Source organism: Bison bison, unplaced genomic scaffold (genome assembly GCF_000754665.1).
Source record: "Bison bison bison isolate TAMUID 2011002044 unplaced genomic scaffold, Bison_UMD1.0 scf7180017864309, whole genome shotgun sequence".
NCBI classification, from domain to species: Eukaryota; Metazoa; Chordata; class Mammalia; order Artiodactyla; family Bovidae; genus Bison; species Bison bison.
The window spans coordinates 4267424-4281439 of NW_011494881.1; the positions used below are offsets into that span (position 1 = coordinate 4267424).

The following is a 14016-nucleotide window of genomic DNA, read 5'->3' on the forward strand; positions in this document are numbered from 1 at the left end:
TAAATTGAAAAGGAATGTGGTGGTACATGGGATGTCATGAGCTCTCACTATGTATAATGTAGGTTTTTTTCATGACAAAGAGGTTTAAAATTTGGGATTTTATCTAACCTTGAAGCAATATAAGAAAATTATTATATTTTATTAACTCAACTGAATTATTCATACACATAACCATTTTAAGGATATATAAATGTGAGCTAAAGGTAATCTGAACACACATTCTGCTTGGAAAATAAAAACATGTTCGTGTGAAGCTTAGTTTACAGAATTTATTCTAAAAAGAATTGAGAGCATCTGATGGGTGAACATTTGCTTCTTTGGGTTATGTACCATAATATCCTCAACATAATTTTCATTACAAATGACTATACGGGTTACCAAAGCAAACACAAAAATCACCACAACGTTCTGCAGTAATACATGCAGTCCTTTAAGCCAAATCAAAGATGGATAATACAGAACTGGAATCATTTCCTAGACGGAGGACCACTAGCAATAACCCTTAATAGCCCAGAGTCTCCAGCGGCACATTTAAAGCAGGATTCCTAGAGCCTGCATTTCAGCAACCACCATGGAAAGAAATAAGCACTTTGGAGTAGCGCATGAAGCCCTGCTGTTCAGAGCTGGCTGGTTCTGAGCCAATGGTTTCTCATATCAATGAGCAGCAGCTGTCATAGCCACTCTACAGGGATGTCGTTTTCAAAGTTCTTAAAGATCTTAATTGTGACCAGCCCCTCTGGCTCTGACAGGCTTCCCTGGTAGCTCAGTAGGTAAAGAATCTGCCTGGAGTTCAGGAGACCCGGGTTTGATCCCTGGGTCAGGAAGTTCCCCTGGAGAAGGAAATGGCAACCTACTCCAATATTCTTGCCTGGAAAATCCTATGGACAGAGGAGCCTGGTGGGCTACAGAACATGGGGTTGCAAGAGTCAGACTGCTACTGCTACTGCTAAGTCACTTCAGTCGTGTCCGACTCTGTGCGACCCCAGAGACCGCAGCCCACCAGGCTCCCCCGACCCTGGGATTCTCCAGGCAAGAACACTGGAGTGGGTTGCCATTTCCTTCTCCAATGCATGAAAGTGAAAAGTGAAAGTGAAGTCGCTCAGTCAAGTCCGACCCTCAGCGACCGCATGGACTGCAGCCTTCCAGGCTCCTCCATCCATGGGATTTTCCAGGCAAGAGTACTGGAGTGCGGTGTCATTGCCTTCACCACTTAGCAACTAAACCACCACCACCTCTGGCTCTAAGTAAGGTTCTTCTTGCTCACTTGTTACAGTGTTTGGGAGCACTCAGTTTCATGATCATCGACACAGAGCGAAGTGGTGACTACCTTCACCTAACGAGCTGGATGAATGTGGCAACCAGAGAGAGAGGTAGCCCAGTGTACCAGAAAGAGAACTGGGCCTCTTGACAAAACCAGACGCAAAGGACAAGGCAGCTGTGACTTTGTACAGATAAGAAAATGATTTCATCAGTAAATGGTGACTACACAGTCCTTTGGTCATAAATCTATGAATACACCAGAAGATTCTGGGTACATCTACTTAATTGCTTCCATGAAAAGTATCTTTTTATGAAAATGAATGTGTGTCAATAAAGAAATGGGGTCATTTTCATTTTCATGAAATCCAACTGCAAAATCTTCCTGTGTTGAATTATTTTGGAGTCTCTTCTAACCTTTGATGTAAGACACACACAATGATGTGTAGTGAGATTACCAGAGTCAGTTAGGTGGAATGGAAAGAACCTTGGAATCTCCATCAGAAGGTCCCAGTTCTGATGCCTGTTGGGCCACTAGCTGTGTGACTTTGGGCCCATAAGACAAAGTTAGAAGACAAATTCTCTCTGAGACTGTGATGTAACTGTGCCTCTTGCCAGAGAAGCCTAGAAGAGGAAAGGAAAACATGCCCTAGGTACGTCTCAATGATTCATTGCAAAAGACTGTTCTTCATCTCATCCAAAATGCTTGTTTTAATGTACATCTTTAGTTTTTTTTGGGGGGGTGCGGTTTGGCCATGCCAAGCAGCATGCAGGATCTTAGTATCCCTGACCGTGGATCAAACCCATGAATCAGTCTTAAGTATACATATGTACCCTCCTTCTTGAACCATCACCCCCCACACCCCTCTAGGTTGTCACAGAGTACCGCACTGAACACCCTGTGCTATTCAGTAACTTCCCATTAGCTATCTATTTTACATATGCTAATGTATACGTTTCAATGCTACCCTCTCAATTTGTCCCACGCTTTCTTTCCCTCGCTGTATATAAAGTCTGTTCTCTATGTCTGCATCTCTATTCCTGCCCTGCAAATACAGTCATCAGTACCATTTTTCTACATTCCATATATATGCCTTAACATACAGTATTTGTTTTTCTCTTTCTGACTCGCTTCACTCTGTATAACAGGCTCTAGGTTCATCCACCTCACTAAAACTGACTCAAATACATCCCTTTTTATGGCTGAGTAGTATTCCAGTAGTAACACACCACAACTATTTTATCCATTCATCTGTCAAAGGACATCTAGGTGCTTCCATGTCCAAGCTAGTGTAAATAGTGCTGCAATGAACACTGGGGTACATGTGCCTTTTTCAATTATGGTTTTCTCAGGGTATATGCCCAGTAGTGGGATTGCTGGGTCATACGCAATTATTGTAAGAAGTATATGAGATAATACATGCAAAGTACTTAGCAGAATACACAGCACATCATAAGCATGCAATAGAGTTTATTATTATTAACATCATCATTATTCTAAAAGTGCTTTGCAGACCCAGGCACATGGAAAATGTTCAACAAATAATAGCTATTGATATTATGGGGGCTTCTCTGGCGACTCAAAAGTAAAGAATCTGCCTGCAGTGCAGGAGAACTGGGTTTGATCCCTGGGTTGGGAAGAACCTCTGGAGAAGGGAACAGCTACCCACTCCAGTATCCTTGCCCGGAGAAGTCCATGGACAGAGGAAGTGAAGTCGCTCAGTCGTGTCCAATTCTTTGCGACCCCATGGACTGTAGCCTGCCAGGCTCCTCTGTCCAAGGGATTTTCCAGGCAAGAAAACTGGAGTGGGGTGCCATTTCCTTCTTCAGGGGATCTTTCCAACCCAGGGATCGAACCCGGGTCTCCTGCATTGTAGGCAGATGCTTTTACCGTCTGAGCCACCAGAGAAGTCAGTAAATTTATATGTTAAGTAAAATTCATTTTAAAGATTCATTTTAGAGCAAACATTTAAAGACTTAATTACAAAAGCACAATATGGTACACCTCCCCACCCCATTCTTAACCATTATTATCATTTTATAGATGAGGAAATTAAGGTTAAAAGAGATTCTATCACCTCCAAAGTCACACAGTGGAGGAACCAGGACTAGAACTAAATCTTTCATTTCTAAGCTCCAGGAACCCACATGAAGAAAAACAAAATAAGTCAGGAGTGTGGTCACGTGACAGCAGTTCGCCTATCACCCAATGAGAGACGTGTTACCTCCTCCACTGCTCACCACTTCTGAGCCTTTTAATTCCCTCATGTGAAAAAGGTGAGAAATTTATTTTACACATAATGAAGAACCTCCTCCAGTTGAACGTGACAGATTGAACATGCAGTGGATTAGTCTACTCACAATGACTTAAACAAGACAGAGGTGTAATTCTCTCCCACATACCAGGATCGTTAGAAGCCCAGAGCTGATAAGGTGCCCCACTATGCTGGGGACCCGATTCCTTCTCTATGTTGCTCAGCCTTCCCCAAGTGTTACCTTCTTCTGCAAGGTTGAGGATGGTTCACCACCATAACCATGTTCCAGGCAAAAGGGTAGAGAAGGGAAAGACCAGCCTCTTCCCTTTAGAGTTTGACCTGGAAGTTACACACATATCACATGAAGAACTAGCCAGAACTTAATAACACAGCCACATCGAGCTCCAAGGGAAACAAGGAAAAACTGTCGTTATTCTGGCTACCTCACTAAAATTTAGGGGAGGGGGTTCTTTTAAAAAAGGAAAAATGCACTGACTAGCAGATGAAGTTTAAACTCTGTTACCTATGTTTATTTTCACCTCCTCCTGAAACTCCACTAAAATAATAATAAAGGAATTCACAGACATAAACCCTTAAGGAGAAAAAGTGTAAGAGAAATGAGCACAGATGAAAGTATCAAATGTGAGAGTATTAATAGACTAAAGCTGCTTTCAGATATGCAACTAGTTTTACCTCTATGCACCCTTTCTCAGGAAGTTCCTGGAAAATGCTCCCCACCAAAACAAGGAAGTCAACCAAAAATAAGAAGCACAGCAAAAGGGGAGAAGGAAATTGTTAAAGGGGTGGGAGAGATAAATGATAAATCCCTCAAATAATTAGACAGCAATCCTAGAAAGCAAGCAGCACAGCCTGGAGTATGCAGAGAGAGATCCAAGAGAAATGTCTACGAGAAGAGGAAGAAGAGAGGGGCAAGAGAGGAGAAGGAAGGGGAGAAGAAGAAAGAAAGGAGGAGGAGAAATGTTATCACCCCTAAAATAGAATCCCATTCTTCTCATTAGTAGACCTGTATTCCAAAGAATTAATCTCCAAAATATACAAGCAGCTCATGCAGTTCAATACCAGAAAAACAAAACCCAATCAAAAAGTGGCAAAATACCTAAACAGACATTTCTCCAAAGACATGAAGATGGTTAATAAACACATGAAAAGATGTTCAACATCATTCACTATTAGAGAAATGCAAATTAAAACCACAATGAAGTATCATCTCACACTGGTCAGAATGGCTATCATCAAAAAGTCTACAAACAATAAATGCTGGAGAGGGTGTGGAGAAAAGGGAACCCTCATTTCCACTGTTGATGGGAATGCAAACTGGTACAGCCACTATGGAGAACAGTGTGGAGATTCCTTAAAAATAAAACTGGGAATATAACTTCCATATGACCCATCAATCCCATGGCTGGGTATATACCCCAAAGAAATCAGAACTGAAAGAGACGCATGGACCCCAGTGTTCACAGCAGCACTATTTACAATAGCTGGGACATGGAAGCAACCTAGATGTCCTTTGACAGATGAATGGATAAGGAAGTTGTGGTACATATACACAATGGAATATTGCTGTTGTTCAGTCGCTCAATCATGTCCAACTCTTTGCAACCTCATAGACTGCAGCACACCAGGCTTCCCTGTTTTTCACCATCTCCCAAAACTTGCTCAAATTCATGTCAATTGAGTTAGCGATGCCATCCATCCTCTGTCATCCCCTTCTCCTTCTGCCTTCAATCTTTCCCAGCATCAGGGTCTTTTCTAATGAGTTGGCTCTTCACATCGGGTGGCCAAAGTATTGGAGCTTCAGCTTCAGCATCAGTCCTTCTAATGAATATTTAACACATTTGAGTCCGTTCTAATGAGGTGGAGGAACCTGGAACCTAATATGCAGAGTGAAGTAAGTCAGAAAGAGAAGACAAACACTATATATTAATGCATATATATGGAATTCAGAAAGATGGTACCAACGGTCCTACATGCAGGGCAGCAAAGGCAACACAGATATAAATAACACACTTTGGAACTCAGTGGGAGAAGGCGAGAGTGGGATGATTGGAGAGAATAACACTGAAACACAACATTACCATATGCAAAATAGATGGCCAGTGGAGGTTCAATGCATGAAGCATGGCACCCAAAGCTGGTCTCTGGGACAACCCAAAGGGGTAGGGTGGGGAGGGAGGTGGGAGGGGGGTTCAGGATCGGGGGGACACACGTATACCTGTGGCTGATTCATGCTGATGTATGGCAAAAACCATCACAATATTGTTAAGTAATTATCCTCCAATTAAAGTAAACTAATTTTTTAAATAAATAAAAACAAATATCATATTCCATTATTATTACTATATTTAGAATTGTGTTAACAAAAAATTATGGACATTTGTTTCTTCTCTTGCTATATAAATACCTACATAATATCCTCCACAAATCTAAAATATTGACTATATGTCCCTTTACAGAAAAATGTTTTCAATCTGCTATGAAGGAGGTTTCCTGGGAGTACATAACAAAGGAACCAGAGCTAGCTGGTGAGGTGAGGAGTCTGGGGTGAGATGAGAAGATTGAGTGGGCAGCTATCTTTTGTGGGAGAAATCCCCGTGAGAAGCTGCCAACAACATAAGATGGAGCTCAACAAAAACGCACACACACAAATCGTCCCAGAGCCTTAATATCTCCCAAGAGCTCAATAGCTCTCAGTGGACCTTTCTGTGCCCAAAAACCCAAGCTAAGAATTTTCAAGGACGAAAAAGGAAGGAGGGAAAGAAAGAAGGAAGAGAAGGAGGAAGGGAGAAGGTCGGGGTGGGCGGGGCAGGGAGACTGGGAGGGAGGGGAAAAAAGAAGAAAGAGGTTGAAACCTGTATGGACAGTGAAGGTGTGAGTGATTAAGTCTCCTTTGACATAAACTCTCTTCCCATTCACTCTGATACTCTTCTCCAACCCAAATCAAATGGAAGGAATACTTAGGTGAGGCAGGAAGTCTTCTGTTGAAGCCCAAGCATGAAATTCTTCTCTCTCTCCCTCTATAACTTCCTCTGTAAGAATAGGGGAGGGAGGAACACAAGGGCTGCTGAGAACCAGACCTGAGGAGGCCACAGCTGAAAGGTTGCAGGAAGCCATGAGCTGCCCCATTCCCACTGTTTCCAGAGCTCATTTCTCTAGTGCCTTGGCTACATCAGCCTCCTGCCCGTGGAGGCTCCAGGGACATGCTGTGCCCTGGTCCACTGCTTTCAGTTCCCCGAAAGGCTGAGCTGGAACCGGCCTCCAGGTGGGAAGGTTAGCAGCCCAAACCAGGGAGCAGTAGCACCAGCTGAAGGTGAACCTGCTCAGGGGCCCCAGGCTGCAGAGATCCCAAGCAGACACGACCTTGGATGTGATGTGGGTCAACAGATGTTTCATCGATTCTGATGCCCTTTGAAGTGGGGAGCTTGGGGGTAAATGGGTTCAGTCCAACTGCCCTGGGAGACTTGTCCACATAATGGGGGTCTGGGGCAGTGCCCATTTCATCTCTAGCCCCACTCCTGGGAGGTATTTATGGGGAAATAAAACAGAATGGCATCCAGGCATCATCAAGCAGTCATCAAGAGGTGAGGGAGGGTCCCCCTGCCTTCAGAGCTGGGACTCTGGACCGTCAGCCTGATAGACGCAATGTATTTCAGTGCCGGCCTTGTCTCTGGGGTTTGACTCACATCACATGAGGATTTTTCTAGATCAAGAGTGGTGGGAGGTAGGAATTTTCACTTGGCTGCATCAGCAGGAGGTCCTCGTGGTTACATTCACCGACAGCTCACCTCCAAGTCTCTGTGCCCAAACTTCTGCCTGAGATCTTAACAAAGAGGAGTTAATGTGCTGTCATAGAATCTGTCCCCTTTGAGGTTTGACTATACTCTTCCAGACTCCCTTGGAGAAGACAAATAACACTTTTGTCCACAAAGAGACACCCAGGGGAAAAGTGGTGCTTGGAAGGACAGAGAAGCAACTTAACTTTGGGGAATGCACCTGGCTGCCTGGCGGACAGGGAAAGGACCCCTTGGACCATCTACCTTTGCACTTTTCAATCTGTGTGTCATATTCAGGTGTCATATATATCTTAATGTCTGAAATATAAAAATAAAACTAAATATTTGGGGAAAAAACTTGGTAGGGCTAATTTTAAGAATACTTTGGAAAACCAAACTATAAGAACTGGTGTTGACTTAGGAAAGGGTTCAGAGATAAGATAACCACTGACTCTGGTGAACCATTTTTTATTGATAATGTCAAGGTGATTTCTGTATCTATCACCATGTCCTGAGCTATCAGGTAGATGGCAAGCTTCCTAAGAGAAGAAAAACATACCTTTTTGTAACTCTCCTGTGACCTAATCCAGTTTCTTTAAAAGGGCACATATTAAGAAATATTAGATTCCATTCCAAAATCATTGTTAAAATATGAATATCCGGTGGAGTATCTGTTTTGTGTAGAGGGATGGGGACAGGGGGTTTTCCCTTCTCCTTCATTTGTTTCCCCCACCTAGAGTCCTCTTTTCCTTCAGTATTAATGGTAAGATCTAATTTTCAATAAGGGCTACCAGTTGGTGTCTAGAAATCAAGTGGCCAGGACCATTCAATAGTGATTTGCCTTCTTGGCCTCCAAAACCAAATCCAGGGCTTGAGTTCAAGCCCATAGTCCTACCCCATCCATCAGAGCCGTGCACTACCAGGAGGCCATAGCTCTCTGAATGCTTTTACTTTTCTAGCAAAAAACATGTTTCTCGTGCAGCAATCTTAATAAATGCGATTGGGCTCCATTTCTTGGCTTTGAGGTAATGAAAAATTAATTACCATACTTTTACAAGTAATAGTTTCTACTCACAGCACTCCCTTAGAAGTAAATATATCATAAATAGTTACTGTTATACCAATGGCTGGTGGATTGGGCAGCCTGTCGTCCATAAATCCTTTTTCAACAGACATGTTATTTCTTCTGGGGAACAAACAGATTTGTTTTAGATCAGAGAGTCAACTGACAGATGGCCTTTGTAAAAACACACCATTTGTATAAATAAATTATAGTTTTACTGTGGGATTCTGCTTGTGTGCATTTGGAAAATCAATGCCCCCATTCTCTAGAATGGGTCTGAACTGTAAAGGGCTATTTCACTGAGGTGTGAGGCCATATCACACAATCTCCCAACACAGATGCTGAAGTCCAAAGTCTCTAGCCGCACGCTGCCACTTCCCATCACAACTGTCATGAAGAGTTCTGCCTGGGGGTACTGGGATGATCTCCCAGGGAGCTCCAGCACCAAACAGAGCAAGATACCAACTGGCACACTCCCCTGAGCTCCAGGTTCTGTTTCCATTCAATTTAATGACATCACGTGCCTTATTTCCCTAACTACAACTCTGCATAATTGGGGCTGACAATGTATTTCCCTTAGAAACATGAAACATTTCATTTTCCTTTACAACAGAGCTCATTGGTTAAATGCTAAACATTTGGTAGATTTCTTTAAAATCCAAGTCAGGCCTTTTTTTTTTTTTTTTTTGCCTGGGCTTTCTCCAGTTTTGGTGAGCAGGGGCACACTCTTCTTTCCCATGTGTGGGCTTCTCACTGGTGGCTTCTCTCGCGGAGCACAGGCTCTAGGCATGTGGGCTTCAGGATTTGTGGGCTCACAGGCTCACGAGCTATGGCTCAGGGGCCCTAAAGCGCTGGCTCAGTAGCTGTGGCACACGGCATTGCTCCACAGCATGTGGAATCTTCCCAGACCAGGGACTGAACTTGTGTCCCCTGCATTGGCAGGCGGACTTCTATCCACTGTGCCACCAGAGAAGTCCCAAACTGGGCTTAACTCTGAACCTACAGCAGTCTCAGTCACTACCCATCTTATAACGTCCACACATGTAACATACACACCAAATATTTATTTGTTCATATGTGGATGTATATACATAGATATGCATCACACCCACTCATGTAAATCCCCCTTTCAAACCAAAATGTCCTGCGTGCATTCTAACTGGCTTCAGTTGTGTCTGACTCTTTGCAACCCTATGGACCATAGCCTGCCAAGTTCCTCTGTCCATGGGATTCTCCAGGCAAGAATACCGGAGTGGGTTACCACCTCCAGGGAATCTTTCAGACCCAGGGGTCGAACCCATGTCTCTTGCGTCTCCTGCTTTGGCAGGCAGGTTCTTTACCACTAGTACCATCCGGGAAGCCCAAAAGGTCAGGACACAGTATCTAAAAGGACATGTTCTATTGTTGTTCTTAAGAACCAGAACCAGTAAAATGTTTCTTTTGTTAGGGGACGATGTTCATTTTAGCCTGAGACACCAAGAATGCACTTTGCTGGCACAATAATTGCCTATGTGTTCTCTTTTTAAGGATATTATTCACTACCCAAAATGATTAAGATTTTAAAGCCACCAGTTCTGATGAAGGAAATAAATGTTCAACATTAATCATGTTTACAATTAAAAATATAACAACAGGAAAGACTCCGCATTTCTCTCATAAAAAACTTTAACGTCAGATTGCCTAATATTTTCCAGGCTATAAGGTACATTTAGAAGCTGTGTTTGCTTCTTAGCATAGTGGAGAACTGTTTAGCTTGATGTTTTGTGGGCATTCATAACCTCAGGCTTCCAAGTTGCTATTTAGAGTTAGGCCAGTTGGTGCCTTGATGGAATTAATATACCATCTAGAATTGCCTAACTTACATTCAAAGAAGAGCTTAAACCAATGATTTCCATCTGTTTTTATGACACTCCCAGGGAATCTCAGGTTACTTCAAAGGAGATCAGAATGCTCAAATGAAATTACTCTGGACATAGAAATCTCATACTCATGTACTTAGATATGTCAGATAAAAACATACACCTACATGATATAGTCTTCTAGAAGAGGTGAGGATCAGGAAATTAATAAGGTAATTGCATCCCAAGATCTCAGAAGGGTAAGACTATCACAAATTATAATACCTGTCATAAACCAGATTAGAACTAATCATGGAAAATAAAAGCCCACTAAATTCACACAACATCAAACATTTGGATCACAGAAAAAGTAAAATGGCTTGGAGGGTGGGCAAAATTGAACCTATTTTTAAAATTGATGATTTTGTGGATGAATTACTAGCAGACCCAACAGAATATGAATCTGGTAGCATGGCTAATTCATTTCTTTCATCTCTAAATCATGTGACATGCCTGTCTCTTAAGTGAAGAAACAGTTCATCCTGCATCTCAATAAAATGTTTATGAGAGATCCTTGTTGCTAATGGAGTCAACTCACAATCAATACATTTATTCATAAAATCATGCACACATACAGGTCAAGGGTTAAGAAAATATTTTCATTGCAACGGTAATCAACCAAACGTACTATAGTCATGCTTTTCACTGACTCCTTGAGGATATGGATTGGGAACGGTCCAAGAGACTTTCGACCTTGTGACCAATCACAAAATTGCTCTGCTTAAAGCAAATGCTTCCCTGGTGGCTCAGCGGTAAAGAATATGCCTGCAGTGCAGGAGACCTGGGTTCAGTCCCTGGGTCAGGAAGATCCTCTTTATAAGGAAATGGCAACCCACTCCAGGATTCTTGCCTGGGAAATCCCATGGACAGAGAAGTCTGGCGGGCTACTTAGCAACTAAACAACAACCACAAAACAAAGAGAACGAGGCTGCCACTTCCTAATTGTAACTGCGGGCAAGTTTCTCTCCCGCTCACTGCCTCAGTTTCAACACCTGTAAAAAGGAGAAAACAACACCCACCCCATAGAGTTGCTGTCAAGATTACATGAGTTAGTACTGGAAAAGCTCAGTGCACGCAATAAGCATTCAATAAGTGTAAGGTCTTACTAACATTATTTATTATTCACCTTTTCAGAGGCTCCCTGTGTGGGGAGGCCATTGCAGAACTCAAGATTATTGATGAACTCATAATCCTGTTGACTATTTCAAATGTATTTTAACTATACAATATTATCTCAGTGCTAAATTCCTGTTCATGTTCTAAATGTTCAATAATAAATATAGACAATTTAACTAGATCTGCACATTAGGTTATATTTTTGTCCCCTCTACATCCTGAATACTAGATTTTTCCTATCACATAAAGGGTTTGACCAAGTGAACTCTGGGATCTCTTCTAAGAACCAGACTATTATGAAACTGACATTCCCTTGATTCTCTGAATTTCAACTACATCATCTATTTGAAGCAACCAACCAGTATGAAAGGGGAAAGTCCTATCTAGTAAATTTCTTAGACTCAGCCTTTATCAGAAGAGCATATAACAAAATGCTATGATGAAACGAGTGATATAAACTACACATAAAAATGACCATGCGCATATTTTTATTGGGAAGTTATAGGGAGAATGTGAATCTAATATATATTGATGAATTATTCAGCTCTATCTCAGTCAGCCTGGCTGGCTGTGTCACAGGATAGGAGGATTTTTCAAGCACTCCCAGAAGGCTCTTGAGCCCTCTTGAATGTTGGCCTGGAGGTTATTTCTGATCAAGTATAGGCATCAGAAATCTATACAGTAGGGGCTTCCTGTAGGAAGGGAAAATCAAAACCATTATGAGATGCCCCAGGAGATCATTTTTAAACTCTGTAAACATGTCTTAGGAAAAGAGAACTTTGTCCTGACTAGATTTCTGACCTAGAAAGTGACCTTCAAAGACAAAGAACAGTGAAGTCATACACAGGGAGTGTAAGAGAGTATGAAGGTGAAGGAAGGAAGTCCCAAAGAACAGAGACCATTTGGGTCCAGGAGACTTTGAGAAGCCATGTGAGAGTTAAAGAGAGAGAGGTTTATTTATACCTTTATGATACATTATAATCTTTTGGGAAATAAACCAATGCTCAAAAAACCCTTTGAAGCACATTTGGTTTAATGTGCTATCTAATTCCATCAACAGCCCTGATTAATTAGTATAAATCCAGAGGGTAATGGACATTTGGGGTCTTCCCACTTAAGTCTATTGGAGGCTTTTACACTGAAAGATTGCCTAAACACTTATACATTTATAGGATCAAATACACGTAATATTACCAAATGGAAGAGGCTTTGAAATGCATCCATTTGGCCAGTGTTGGAGAACTGTGTTTTCCTGTGGGTTTCTCTTTTGTGAAGACATCAAAAATTTGCCTCTCCTTTTGTCAGTCCTTTGACTTACCAAGAGCGGGAGATCAGAGGAAACAAGGATGGCCCATAGCAAGTTAGCTTTTCCCACTGAAATAAACAAATTCCTTTGACTCAACCCCCCTAGCCATGGAGCCCTAGCTAACATAATACAAAGGACGGAACTGGCTTCCAGTAGAACAGAACTACAATAAATTCCATTTTCACACCTGATATTGTCCACCACACCCCCATAAATGTTTTTTCCCCAGAAACTAATAGAAATTGGTCTTTAAGACAATAGCCTCCTGCTAGTCCTAATACCTACCAAAAATACAAATTAACACCCTGTAAAAGCAACTGAACTAAAAATTATGTCCATGCACACAGTCTTACCCATGAAAACATACATCTGCTACTCCAAAGAATATGCAACACTGGATTCTATCTTAATTTATAAAAAGCTAAAAGGCAGACATAGATATAAAGTCTTAGTTCTCGTGGCTGTGGCCACCCAACGCTATCGTCCCAGTGGTGGACACAATCGTTAATGTATTTATTATTCTTTAAGGACACGAGACATTGGAAAATGGCATTTTTCCCTTTCACCTTCTAAGGCTTTCCCCAGGACTACCAAATGAACGCCCACGCCACCTTCTTCCACCAAAGGTGGATCCCGCTAACAGGAGACTCTGGATCGAGACCATAGCGCCTCAATCACCAGCTCTGGGGGAAGCCTCATCTTAGCAAGTAGCCTTCAGCGCATCCAGCGGATCCGCCAGCTAAGCGGAGGCCGCGCGGTTTCATCATTAATGCTCCTGAAGGACAATAGCTCATCAAGCCCCACCGAAAGCCCCGGACCCGTCGCGGAGCCTGGGCTGGCGGGGGATGAGGCTGAGCGACTCCTCCTAGAGGTGGTTATGTGGAGAAGGAGCAATCCCTTCTCCCTCCTCCTCCTCCCCCCGCTACTATCCGCGGCCCGGAGAACTGCCGCTTGCCGCCATTGACACGCACAGATAGAACCCAAAGAAAGGCAAAGAGTCCTGCCCGGCACCGGCGCCGCGCCGGCCGAACCTGCGCCCGGGAAGCGGCGCGCGGAGGGCACCGGGCGCCCGGAGCAGGCGGCGCAGCACCAGGTGAGCCCGCCATGGCGGTGGCATTATTGTTCAGGGGGCTTCGGGGTCTGGAAACAAAACGCGCCGCGGGGGCAGTGCAGGGGCCGGAGAAACCCCCTGCCCCTCCCCGCTGCCCAGCCCCTGCGGGCGCTCCCCGGAGAGCCGATCCTTCCCGACAAAAAAAAAAAAGAAAAGAAAATTAATAAATCAAGCTGCCCAAACTTGCCTTCTCGGGAAATAAAGGGGGGGGGGGAT

At 43.1% G+C, this 14016-nt stretch overlaps 1 protein-coding gene across 1 annotated transcript in view; it reads left to right on the plus strand.

Moving 5' to 3' along the window:
• The first annotated feature begins 13615 nt into the window (after positions 1-13615).
• The window catches only part of LOC104997466 (core histone macro-H2A.2), a 52949-nt gene continuing 52548 nt past the window's right edge, over positions 13616-14016 (plus strand). Inside the window, 1 exon segment of the mRNA XM_010852221.1 lies at positions 13616-13782. The gene's annotated coding sequence lies outside the window, so the exon portion shown is untranslated.